The sequence below is a fragment of the Cyanistes caeruleus genome, chromosome 10 (assembly GCF_971803275.1).
Source record: "Cyanistes caeruleus chromosome 10, bCyaCae1.hap1.1, whole genome shotgun sequence".
Lineage (NCBI taxonomy): Eukaryota > Metazoa > Chordata > Aves > Passeriformes > Paridae > Cyanistes > Cyanistes caeruleus.
In genome coordinates, this window is record NC_141710.1 from 9,832,555 (window position 1) to 9,846,200 (window position 13,646).

The 13,646-nt window shown below is 39.5% G+C and overlaps 1 long non-coding RNA gene across 4 annotated transcripts in view; it reads left to right on the top strand.

The window, feature by feature from the left end:
• Positions 1-13,646, top strand: part of LOC111933531 (uncharacterized) — a 131,824-nt gene that overhangs the window by 72,195 nt on the left and 45,983 nt on the right. Inside the window, exon 6 of one of the 4 annotated variants that reach the window (XR_015274713.1) lies at positions 987-1,129. The exons of the other annotated variants lie outside the window; for them this stretch is intronic. This is a non-coding gene — a long non-coding RNA (uncharacterized LOC111933531). The remainder of the gene's footprint in view (positions 1-986; positions 1,130-13,646) is intronic. 4 annotated transcript variants of the gene reach the window in all.

Genomic DNA, 13,646 nt, shown 5'->3' on the forward strand with positions numbered 1-13,646 from the left:
TTTTTTCAGTTCTGCCCTGTTACATACAATTTCATTTGTAACATATACAGCAGCCTAAGTAGTGATGTATTTTTTTTTATTTTTTTTTATTTTTTGTAAAATACTATTAATTTTGACATATGAACCTGCCATCATAGGATTTTTAGGTAATTCAGGTTGAAAGCGACCATGGGAGATCTCTTATCCAGCCTCCTGCTGAGACAGCTACAAGATCAGATCAGATTACTCATGGATTTATTCAGTCTGGTCATGGAGACCAAGAAGTATGGAGACCACACAGCCTTCCTTGGCAACATGTTCCGCTGTTTGATTGTCCTTGGGGTTTTACCTTTCATTACATTTAGTCCAAAATTCTCTTGTTTCAGTTTATGGCTGCTTCATGCTTCCCTCATGCACTGTTGTGAAGAGCCTGCTTGTGTGTTGTTGATAAGGTTGTGTGGAAGGATGCTCTTAAGTCCTGCTTGGAGCCTTGTCTTCTCCAGGTTTGACAAGCCAGGTTCCTTCAGCTTCTTCTCAGAGGGTAAATGTTCCAGCCCTGAATATCTCAGCTTGCTCTCTGCTGAACTCACTCCTGTTTATTGAAGTCTGGTGCTGGTGGGCCCAAAAGTTTCTCTTTTTCTACAGCTCTTGGTTTACAGAAACAATTCTGTACTCTTCTTTCAGCACTTTTGAGGCTTGGATCTCAGAATTCAGCTACTCTGAGAACTAATATTACAGGTATCACTGTGTAGACAATAGGTTTTCATATTGGATGGTAACTTAAGGTATGAAAATCATAACTTTGCTGAGTTCTAATCCAAGCAGCAAATCCAGTTCTGAGACAGAAAAAGCCCTATTGAGTATTTTATCTATCAAGATAATACAACTGGGGCATGGTAATTGCTTTGTCCAGATGTATCTTGAGAAGAAATGCAACACATCTACTTTAATGATTTCATCAAGAAAGCTGGCTGTTTTCTGATCCAGATTTTTTTTTTTTTTGGCAGTTCTGTTAAAGAGGTTGGATCATATCAGTCCTTATCAAGTCTACCTGAACTCAATATAAGGACTTAATTCAGACTTGAAATCTGCTATCCAGAAACTTGCTGAACAGCCCAGAAAAGAAGCAGTTGGACAGGAAAACAGGAAGGTTCACTGTTTGGTTTTTTTTATTTCTCCTCTTCCTGGTCCTTTTCTTCTACAATTAGGGCTGATCATCCTGAGAGCTGCTGGAGCTGTGGGAACATTGAGCAGAGTGCAGTGAGGCAGTTCAAGGAATGACAGCCTCTGGGCATTTCTTGTATTGTGCATCCTATTTCCACTCCCTGCAGCTTTTGAAGTCCTATGTGCACGAGCAACTAGTTATGTTTTTGTCTTTGTGTCTGGGACATTTTTTGAAAGTGAGTATCCCAAACTGATTAGAGCATGCTACAATAGCGCTTAATTTCTCTTAGTTTGTCAGTCTCAAACTTTTTCAGTCTCTGTCCAAAATATTAGAAATTAAATAGCAAGTTGAATTTCTGCTTTGATTTAAGAAAACCTCTAAAGAAATAGCAAGCTGGAAATCCCTGCTAGTGCAGTATTCGGGTGCTGTATTCCACCTTTGCTAATCAGACATACATGAAAGTCTTTCCAAACAGCCTTTGAACACAGAACTGAAGCAGCTGATGTATTCATTCTTCTTCATGAAAATGACCTTTTGCAAGGGATGAAATATTTTCATGAGTGCATGAGTCGATATTTTCCCAGTAAGGTGTTTCTTTCAGTTTGTTTTGTTTGTTTTGGTTTTGTTGTTGTTGTTGTGGGTTTTGGGTTTGTTCTTAATTACTTTTAAAGGCTAATATTTCATATACTTTGAAGTTCAGGTGGAAATGAAAACAAGTCTCTAATACCTCCTTAAATCCTTCAAAATCCTGGAGATAAATAGTACCTAATGATCTTGCCTATTTAAACCTCTCCAGTCTTTTCTACAAGATAATGTTTAAGTTATTTCAATATTTCCGTTACAGTAAGGATGTTTTTACTTTTTTTTCTTGTTAACTCTCCCCTGGTGAAGGCAGAATGCAGTGTTACTAGAGGAAGTTGTATTTTGCTCATTGCAATCTGACTAATGAACACACATTGCTTTAATTTGAAAGCAGTTTGCAGAATTGCCATGATAGGAAGTAAAGTGTCACAGACAAAGTTTGTATTTTTAATTTGTACAGTACAGAGCTGATGTTCTTCTGTTCCCAGGCCATTGGCTTCTGGCAGAGTTACTGAGGAAAGTCTTGTGTGTACCAGTAAACAGCATGGAACCATTTCTGATCCTGTCCCATCCTGAGACATGGTTTAGTTCAGTCAGTTATCTCGGTGTGTGTCTGTGTAACTGAGCCATTTCAGTGTATTTCTGTAGGTATTTTGTTGTGTAAAATCAGTTTTGTAAAGAGTTCAAGGATATATGGCATGCTCAGGGCCATAAGTAACCTGTAGAAGAGGTATTTGGAGTAGTGTGTCAATGTAAGTAGCAGATCAAAAATAGTCATCACCTTTTTCAGTGAAAGCAAACCTCTTTTCTTCACCTGACAAGAGGGGGAAACAAGTGTGTAAAATCTTCCTAAGAAGTTTTTCAAGTCTTAGAGGAGTTTCCTTTGAAGTTGGTGGGGTTTTTTAATGGAAATTATATAGGCATTTTAGAAAACCATTCTTGATCATCATCATTTGCATTGTATTGACAGGACGGGAACAAACAGTAAGGTTTTATATACAGACTTTGTTAGCTGCAGCTTCTTGTTCACAGCCACTAACTGAATACCAGAGGACTGATGCCAGCTCCCACCAGCCTGAGCTGTCAAACATCAGTTCAAGCATATGAATGACACCTCTGCTTTAACAGTAAGAAATGAACTTTGGAATGCAGAGTTCAGTTTTGGAGAAATGCCATCCTTTTATTAAAAAGAACATGTGTCAGTAATACTAGACAAGACATAATGCTATTCAGCTACCACGAGTCAGTCAGGCTTTTGCACAGATGAAGGACAGGTTGTGATGTTGGAGGATGTGCCACTCAGATATACTTCCAGAAGAATATTGACTTTTAGAAAATTTTTCCTTGCTGTGTTCAGAGAGGAAGTCTGATCATGGTATTGTAAGAAAGATAGTTTAAAATATTCATTTGGTTCAAATCAAGGGAGATGGCTGCCTAAAATGATGCTGCTTTACACGGCTTCCTGAACATTATTTTCCAGCCGTAAACCTGTCATTCTTTTTAAGTGATAACGCTTATTTGTTCAAGAGCCAAGAACATAATTTGGTTAAGAAGTTCTTTTGGATGTTTTGGTTTTGCTATAGAAAGTTAATGGGATTTATGCAAAAATTTCTTGATTGCTTCAATGAATATTCTCCCAGGGAAATAAACTTTGATCTTAATCATAATGTTTAGATTTGTAATGCCCTTGGCGATATACATTTACATGAATTTTTCATTCATTGCTTTATAATTGGAAGTTTCTTTGAGCATTCTATGAGCCTGCAATGCATTCCTCTCAGGTGCACCTTGCAAAGCTTGCCTCCTCAATTTCATAGTTATGCAAAGGTTATCAATTTCTACCTGCAGCAAAGCAAAAAGAGAGTCATTAATATTTTCCTTATTTATCTTTATTAATAAATCATATATAGGAGCTATAGGAACTACTAACTTTTAGGCTGCTAATTCCATAGCCTCACTGAAGCACAGCTACTCTGCTCCTAGGTCATGTGTGTGACCTCTAACTCCAGTGGCAGCAGAGATTCCCAAAAGCTGATCATGTGTGAGAATCCTACCCAGTATAATGTAGGAAACAGTGGAGGGGAGCTACACTGTTCATGCCAGTGTTGGAATAATGTGTTCGCGTCCCTGTCCTGTTTACCTTTTAGGTTTTGTCAGCCAAGTTAGGAAAAAAAGTGCTCTTTTAAAGATCTTTAGAAAGATATCTCAGTGCAGCTATTTTAAGACGTATTTTAGATAAATTTACACTTGACATTTGTTCCATCAGCATTCTAGGGAGAACTTCAGTGTCTCTTCCCCTCTCCTCTAAAGGAACTGTCTCTAATGTGTTTACTAGCCTCACTTGTTTTGTTAAGGAACATCAGTTCATGTGAAATGATGGTGAATCATCACCATCTCTTGTTAATTTTCTTGCAGAGCTTATGACAGTAGCCAGTGAAGTGTAAATACATCTTAAATATATCTCCACTTCCAGTGAAGTGGAGTCAGAGGCTGCAGTGTTGTGTTGAAATGTGCTCTCTTGTAGCATGAACTGGTAAAGAGCAGGGCTGTGTTCTTACTCTTCTCACTGTCTCCAGCCTCTCTGCCTCTGCTAGGTAGGTTTTACACATGCACAGTGTTTTTGTTTTCTGCTAATGGCATGCAGGATGCGTCTATGCTGTGTGTTGGAATGACACCCAGTGTTACAGGAGCCTGGCTGTTCCCTGTCAGGAGAGAGAATTCTTTTCCTTCCTGTTCAGTGTGGCCTCAGAATTTGTGCAGAAGGGCTTGGGACTCAAAGAGGCTGGAGCACAGCCTGTAGGAGGGTAAGGAGTGTTTGAGGGTGCAGGACTTGCTGGGATGCTGATGGACTAGTGTGTAGAGCAAATGGCGTTCAATGTGACAGAGCATCTTCTGTATTCTCTGGATACAGAATAGTCCTTGGAACAAACTATCCCTGGATGAACTACAGCACTGGAAGGAAACTGGTTCATCCAGCCTAAAAATAGGGTCTAAGCACAGACTAACATACATAAAATGTACATGATCAGACTGGATCAGGGCATGGAATGAATTGAAGAAAGTAGCTGTGACAAGGTTGTTGTACCTTTATCTTCAAGGACATGGTGTCTGTGCCTCCAACAACAGATGAAAGAAATCCTTTTCTTTGTCTCGGTGGCTTAAATTTTGTATCTAATTTCTGGGTTTGCTTTGTTTGTAATCCAAGCACTGCTTTTTATGAGGATGCTTCCTGCTGCAGTAGGCACCCTTTTGTGGAACCCTTTTGTATCTAATATTTCCTTCCTGAGTGAGCTCTGTTCGTTGATGTAGCAACTTGAATACTTCCTTTTTTTTTTTTTTTAAACCTCTTTAGGTTACCAGGAGGAGTTTGCTGTAATCCTGGGATTATATCTGTGGCTGGTTTTTTGCTTGTTGTCCAATTAATTAACATCCTTCAAGACGCAAGGTTTAAGGGTTGTTTCCCTGTATCTGTTTTCGTGCCAGGTCCATCTGTGAGACACATCTGGAAATCTGGGTTCAGTTCTGGGTTTCCTAGTCTAAGAGACACAGACCCACAAAAGCAAGCCTCATGAAGGACCATTAGGATAAGTCAGGGCTTGGTTCTTCTCTCAAACATGGAAAGGCTAAAAGAGGACTTGCCTTGTTTAGTCTGGAGAAGGGAGGCTTTGTGAGGAGTATCTTATCAATGTGTATAATTGTCTAATGAGGGTGTAAAGTCAGTGGGGCCAAACTCTTTTTAGGGGTATCTGAAGAAAGGACAAGAAGCAATGGGCTGAAAATTAAATACAAGAAATTCCATTTAGGCAGAATAAAAATCGTTCTGGACCTCTTTGTGCAAAGAAGACCACTTGAAATTTCCAGTTTGTTTGACAAACATTACAGAAAAAGTTAATTTTTGATACTGAGATCCAATGAAAAGTTTTCAAATGTCTGAGCTGGCTGAATAAAACTTAACAGCTTTTTGCACATAAATTAGTACTTGTAATGGAGTGCAGACACACAATAGTCAGTCTCTTCTGAAGAAATCTGGCAGTGGAGAGTGCAAAGCAAGAAGATATTTAGGTTGTCTCTTTCTTGCTTATGTTATTTGACAAGTACCCTGGAAAGGAGTGGTCAGATTCTGTTCACAGTAACACTTAGTGTAGAAGAGCTTCCCACCAACTCCTCTGCCTATCTGAGAACAGAACTTGCCACTCTGTCTCCAGTCTAAGGAATTTATCTTCTGGTTCCATTCCTGCCTTCACATGGCTATCTCTGTCAGAGAAAATACCCTGCAGTTAGGCCTCCTATGTCTAACTGCACCTGCTAAAATAACTCAGCAAGAATATGGGACTCTCTCGACTCTGTCTGTGCAGGTTTACTTAGGGATTGGAAGCTGATATAGCTTTCTGTATCAGGAACCTTTTGTGTGAACCCTTTCACTAAAAAAAGGAAAGTGAAGGCTTCACACTGGACAATGCAGTACCTCTTTATGTACAGTCCACCCTGCAAAATATTTAACACTTTCAGATCTTTAAGGAATAGAGACTGTGGTTGCACAGTGTTCCTGATAACTCTGGGATATTCCATACAAGGTACAGGCCAAGGATTGCAATTCACACCTGGAACTTTCCTCACATCACAGAAAAGTTTTCAAAATTTTTTAGTATGAGCTTGCCTGAAAAATTGTCTCTGCATAAATTTCCATAGGTGTTGAAGACAATTAAAGTTCTGCCTAGTTGTTCATTTTCTCACATTTCTCTCCTGACAAAGCTGGAGTAATGAGAACCATGAAGCAGAGTTTGGTCAATTAGATGCTCTTTCCATAAATAAAAAGGTGAAAAGCACAGAGAACTGGAACTGTTCAATGGACTAAACATGCAGTGGAGTGATGTAGATGACTAAGCATGGGAAGGTTAAGCTTTCTAAGCACTCCTGAATCAATTTGCCATGCACCTGCTGTTTGCTTTCTATTTTATGGATCTAGGTCAGAAAGAAACTAATGGACATCGTGCATGCTTGACATTTATTACTTTTTAGTCATTTTTTAGTTCCTTTTATTGATGACTTTTACACACTGATCGTGTTGAAAGCTGCCCTGAAGATATTTGCATTTGAATCAAGGTCTGGCTATTCAGGGAGAAAGCCAGGTCACATATAAGTCAAGATGTCCCCTCCCAATGAGACAGTTCCCTCTCTGAAATAAGCCAATAACCTGTTCACTTGACACATTAAAATGACAGATAAAATGCCTGAGGCACAGTCTTATTATGTGAGTTCAACTGAGTGAAGAAATAAATGGCTTTCCTTTATATCTACATTTGCCCTCAGGATGCTTTGATTTTCTTAAACTATGAAAGTTGAAGTGATGATATTTTTGTATCAATGGTTCAGAGGTAAAGGTGAAAACTCCAGGAAGGGTCCTCAGGCACAGTGTTAGAATGTCAGTGTCACTGCCTAATTGGTGCTTTTCAGAACTTTACAGATTGGTTGAACATGCATAGAAGATGAGCAAACGCAGAGAGGGGGGGAAAATGCTCTGAAAACAGACCTACATGAGTACAACATTCTAGATGCCATTACAAAATTTTTTGCCTGGAAAAAAAGAAACTGGAAAATCAGATACCTCTTGAGAATCTCACAACCTCCTTGCCTGTGCCAGGAATCTGTGTTGTGGCCCTTCTCTCTTATGAGGTAGGTAGAAGCTCTAATTGGCAGTGTGCCAATGCCTGTAGAGACTCTGTCTCTTGGTAAGAACTCTTGACTTCCCTTCAAAGCATTGGCAAAAGCTGAAGTTTTTAAACTTACGTAAGTAGACAATTAGATCTTGTATATTTATCTCATTCTCAAGGAGTACCTCTGGGATGTAGCAATGTCATTTCTTCTTATCTTCAGCAGCATGTGATAACCCTCATTTGGTATGGATGAAACTAATTGTACAATTTACCCATCATTCAGCAGACTGAAGATAAACATTTTAAAATTCCCCCTGAAAACCCATGAAGAGAGAAATTCAGCACACCTAAACCAGGCTCTTTTTTCATATCCTTACTGCATTGACAAGAGAAGTGCCGTGAGATACTTTAAGTATGTCTTAAAGTTTAAGTAAATAGTAGGTAAATTTGTGGGGTTTAAGGGTATTCACATGGTCAGTGAATGGAATTCCTCTGTGTGCCCTGCTACACCTGAATCTGGAATTAAAGGGCATTGTGTCCAGGCTGGTTTCTGAACAGGAGTTTTACAACGCTGCTCTGAAGTAATCTCAGCTGGGGCCAGATGAATGTAAAGCTTCCCGACTGATCTCTGTCCTGAAGGCTCTATTTCAGTTCTGGAAGGACAGTGTACTACACAGGGAATCTATGCTAGTATTCTTTCTGCTTTTATTTTGATGTCAGGGGAAAAAAATTCAATGCATCAGCAGCTCTTTGAAGCAATTTTGATGTTTCAAAAGGATTATATTCTTTTTCTGTGTCAGGCATATTAACATTTCCAATTATGCTCTCTGTCAGTGGGGACAAAGAAACATTTTTTACCTAAGAGTTGCTGCTTGCTGTTGCAAAAGAGATTTGTACATTTTTCCTTGCCACGGGAATTCTTTTTTCCATGTAATTTCTGCCAGAATTGTAGAAGTCAAGCTAGAACTTCATTTTGATGTGCATCAGCTCCATTTTGAGTGCACACCTATCTTATTATTAATCCTTCTCCTTTTATGAATAGCCAATAGTAATAATATACTGCTTAATAAAACAGCCGTAGATTTTAACTTGGAAAGATACAGATTTCTGATACGTAATAGATAATTTTTGTAATAATTAACTGATACAGATATGTCCCATAAGTTATCAAATAATCTTAGTTAACAATACTTGTTCTACACAGCCCTGAGTCATGAAAGCTGGATAAATAATTAAAGATCAGTCTTGGTTACATGAGCATATGATAATGAAGTTGTATTTTTGATTTGGGCAGCCCCATATCATGGCAATTGCATAATGCTAACAAAGGGCATAATCAGAATTAAATACCTTTAGGCAATAATAAGAGTTCTGCCATAAGCTTTGTATAAATTGCCCTTCAAGGTAAAACGTGACCTTTGTAGAAAACAAACTGTTGACTCATTTATAGTCAAACAAAACTACTGAGGAAGGGAATTAAGCAGGTTTACAGAAAATAAAGTGAAGACAAGAACAGCTTAGTTGAAAAGATACTTTCCAAAGCTAAAAAGAGTGACGGTTGAGGAATAAGGGTGATTTGAAAATATCTGAATTCTTCTGGAGTGTCTTGGCTTGCATATGTTTACTCCCAGCTTGAAGGTGGCACCTTCTTCAGGCAGGAACAGAAGTCACGTTTATTGCCGTCCTGTGCGCAGATGGCTGTGTGTCCTGGGCTGGCTTTGAACCTGTCAAAAGGGATAAGGGTCATTTCATTTGAAAAAGTACACCAGGTGAGATACCATTGTGGTTTCTTCCGGCCTAGCTCATTATTGAAGTTTTATGGCAAGGCAGTATTGTAGCTGTTATATAACTATTATTGAGATAATTTCTAAATCTCTAATATTTGAGATTTTATGTGGCACATACTTATGTGCTGCTTTAACAAAGGTATTACTTTGTAGATTTACAGAGGGGATTAGAATAAAGAGGTGATAACAAGATACAAGTGATGTGTTCTGTCTGGACAGTATGTCAAAGCATGCCACATAAGCCTTTGGTAAAAATAGGCACCAGGGCTCCTTTGCCTGCATTGTCGCGGGCAATCAGTTTGCAGAGATTAATTGCAGAGGTGGGCAGCTGTTTACGGTTTCTTGCTTCACTCTTGAGCCAGTCCAAGCAGCTCCTGGGAGTTACTTTAGCAGCCTGAATCTCCCTGGCTGCTTCTGAAATGTGAGATTTGATGAACTCTTGAGAGGAAGAATGAAATGAAAACCATCCTGATCCTTCCCTGGGTTGCTCCTGGGCCTGCTCATTTCTCAAGGTGTCAAATCTTTTGCATAGATTATGATCCAGTTTTCCAGTTCTTTTTCTGATGCTATTCTCAGAGACCCTACAAACATGTACCCTCCAGCAGATCAGCTGGAGCAGTTGGTGTAGCTGGAGTGTTTGGTGGAGTCTGCAACTGGAGACTTCTCAAAAGTAGCTGGGATAGACTTAGAATTTTAAAGCTGTGAAGTGCCACACCTGCTGGTGTGCTCTCTTCTGTCACATAGGTGTTTGGTGCTGCAGAGGCTGGATTGGTGCTCATCAGTTTATGGCTGTTCCTGGCATGACTCACTGGGCATCTGTAGATATGGCACTCTCAGAATTAGCAAATGGAGGCAGTATCACAGCCTTGCTTGGTGTAGGAAGGGAAAGCACAGATTCATAAATGACAGGAGTGTGCTCAGTTCCTTCAGCTTATGGGGATGTACTTGATGAGAATTAATTGCCCAGAGAGTTTTAAGAGTGTTGCCTTTCTGACTGAAAGCAAGACTTTTTCTATGAATAATATACAGCTGCTAATTCAGTCTTTCAGAAGGCAGTTTAATGAAAACTTCTTGTCCACCCAAGAAGATACAGTATTGTAGTCAACTCAGGTCATACTCTAAGTTATACAAGCATTTATTTTCTGCCAAGGAGAAAAAACCCTGAACAAATAACAATAAAAAAGATCACTGAAAGCAGGTAAGCTATATGCATGTTATGAATCTTGAATAGAGAATTTTTTTCATCATATTTTAATAAAATATATATTGTTTCCTACAGTGTGTTATAATATCTCCTTTATTATGGAAGGAAAGCTGTTATAGGAATGCATTCTGAAAAATGGTCTTAATATTAGGATAGAAACAGTCACTGTTTTCTTACTCCCATTTTGAATGTATGCTTAAATAAAGCTGAAGTTAATTTTTTTCAGTTAAATCATATTTTATTCTTAATAAGAGACTGATTCTGTGGAGACCCATGATCCTGCAGATTATTTAGCAGTTGCAACAGTGATGCCTTCACCACACTAGGAGCACTCCTCCCTGCCTAGCAGGATCAAGTCCTTTACCTTTGAAGAATTTTTTTTTTTTTTTTTTTTTTACTTTCTTTGACTTCAAGGGTAGCTTGGAAGTTTAGAAAGGCTTTGGCTGACTCTGTGCAGGACATGAGGATAAGAGTCTGTGTGAAATCAGAAGGAAAACAGAAGAGAAATGAAGCCCTGGAAATTGGAGATGCCTTCTCTTAAAATCCAATTATCTGCTGGGAAACAAGAAACAAGAGGAGAATAATTGGATGGGACAGTACAGAAAGTCTGTCTTTGTAGTGCATTGAGCAGAACGTGTTTCAGCTGTCTGGCTGTTACATGAGCATCGTTATTTATCTGTTGGCAGCTTGCTTCTGACATTATCACTAAATTGGTCCCACAGTCTGTTGTCCATCATCTACAATAATCCAAAGATGCTGCATATCCTACTTGGTCTCTTTTACTTCGAGAGCACAACAAACCAAACTGTACATTGTCTTGTAAAATAACTCCCAGAAATTAAACATGTGTTTTCAAAAGCTGTTTAATCATTTAGTTTTTGCCTCAGAACAAAGCACTTCTCAAATGAATTGCCTGTAACTGTCAATTTTATTTATGACATCAAGATCATGGGTGAAAAGAAAAGAGCATCTCAGTGCTAGTCTGCTTTTGTGAAGGGTGTTTTGAGGAGGACATTCAGTGAATCTCAGAGTCCTAGTGCATGGGTCACTGTGAGAAAGTCGCAGGAAAATGGTGAAATCACCCAGTGGGCCAGCAGCACTCAGCTCACAGAGGCTCTGCACTAAGTCATAGGCAAGCTTTGGTCTCGTTACTCTCTAAAAGTTTTTTGGGTTTTTTTTGGTCTCATCATGTTTGTCAAAGAGCTACCAGGTACATTTTCTATGATTTAGACTGTCAGCAGTGTTTTATAAGTGTGTGTTAAGTGGTAGCAAAATGGGAACAAAATGGAAAGATGCAGTAAAAGGGTCTCTTTGAAAGCTGGAAAGCAAGATTTGGATTTTACAAGGCCAGTCTTTAATAAAATGGATTACAGGTTTTCCATGCCTGAGATACAGCAGATTTAATACCTTACTGCAGCAGCCAGGGCTCCAGAAGCAGCAGCACAGTCATGTCATGGTGCAGAGTATGGCTCATCAGTCCTGCTGATGGGTGCAGATATGCTGGGATACCTCCATGGTGCAGATGGGGCTGAGTACAAGCATATTCTCCATGCTCCAGATGGGTCTATTAGCCCAGGAACAGCTGTTGGAGCCCTGAGACTCATAAGGCACAAGAGCAGGAGGATCAGAAAGGTTCATTAACTGACATGCAGAGCGGTGCCAACCCATGAAGAGCACTAATGATGCTGCTGAGCCTGAGCTAAGTGGTCTGTTCAGCGTGTGGGTAGTGTGCAGTGAGCTGTCTGTGGCTGCCCCAGCACAGTGTGACCCAGCTCCCTGTACCCACCCACGGGCCGTGGTTCCCTGGAGCTGTGCAGGGTTCTGCGGCACGGGGCAGGCACAGAGGGTGGGCAGGATGGCACCAGTTCTCTGGTTTTAAGGATGTGAGAAGACATTGGAAAATCAGCCCAGATGTCCCTCTAACGTGGTGTCCTGCCTCCTACAGCAGCTACTCCCAGCTGGTCCAGGAGGCTTGGGAGGAGCAGAACAGGGTCTGTGTTTGGTGACTCATTCCTGCGAAACTCCATCAACTGAACCTGCAGAGAGGATGCAGTGATCTATATTTGCTGTAGTCCTAATTTGGATATCTTATTCACAAAGAAAAGCAGAATTTGAGGCCAGAACTTGAGCTGCCACCTCTGCCCCAAATCTGCTTAGGGAGCAAAGCAAGTAAAAGCTTCTCTTTTCCTCCCCATTGACCCAGCTCCTTAGATTTTACAGGTGCCTGGGTATTTCACAAATTAGGTTTCTGTGTTTTGCAAAGTTTACATCAAAATATACTGCACAAAACGCTATTTTATAGTCGTAGATTCAGAACAGCCACTTGTTTATACAGATAATAAAATGTGACATTTAAATGTGAAACAAAATATCACTGCATAGTATGGTTGGCACTGCTGATTTTTAATAGGAGAATACATAAACCTATTGCTCTCATCTCACTGCTTATGACTGGAAAGTGGAGCGATGGGAATTTCAAAATTTTCAGCAATGTTGTTGTTTTCCTTGAACTGTTGTGAATGTTCTGGCCTGTGCTACAGCTGCATGTACCTGTCCAATCCAAATGTAAAGGAAGATTTGGAAAGATATGATACTGGCAGTGGCAGTGGGAGGGACTAATAGCAATATTTACTTGTTCAGTAAAAAACAGCATTTGAAGATGGAACATAAAGTAGTTGACCAAAAATCTGGTAAAAAATCTTCAGGCTGAGAATAGATTCAGCATAAACCGTATATAAATCCTTGCAATGTAATGTCATATTTTTGAAAAGATATATTATCAAAGGAAGCACCATGAGCCTGGACTTGATTTGATGACACACAAGTTTCCTGTCCCCTTCTCTGTTTATTTTAATGAATTTGACTGTAAAGATTAGTTTTATGTTGAAGAGTGCTTTAAAACAAAATCTAATGAACTGCATTTAGTTAATCCTAAATTCAGTTCTGAATAAAAGTCATCCATTTCTTAACAGCATTTTAGTATTTTTAGAATACATCTTTGGTATACTTGTTAATACAGATTCTGATGTGCCCAAGGATTAAACCACAGTGTTAAGTATGCATTATAAAGGTCATAAAAAAAAGTGCAAATAGCATATAAACCCCTCAAACTGCAGGTGATTATCTAAATTTTTATGGATGAAGTCTGTCTCTCTTCATTTTGATCTGATGGTGTGGGAAGTGAAGAATAATTTTAGTGGCTGACCAGAATGAGCACTGCCCAGCCCAGCACTTGGCAGAGCCATTTGGGAGGCGTAGAAAAAGGACCTACAGTG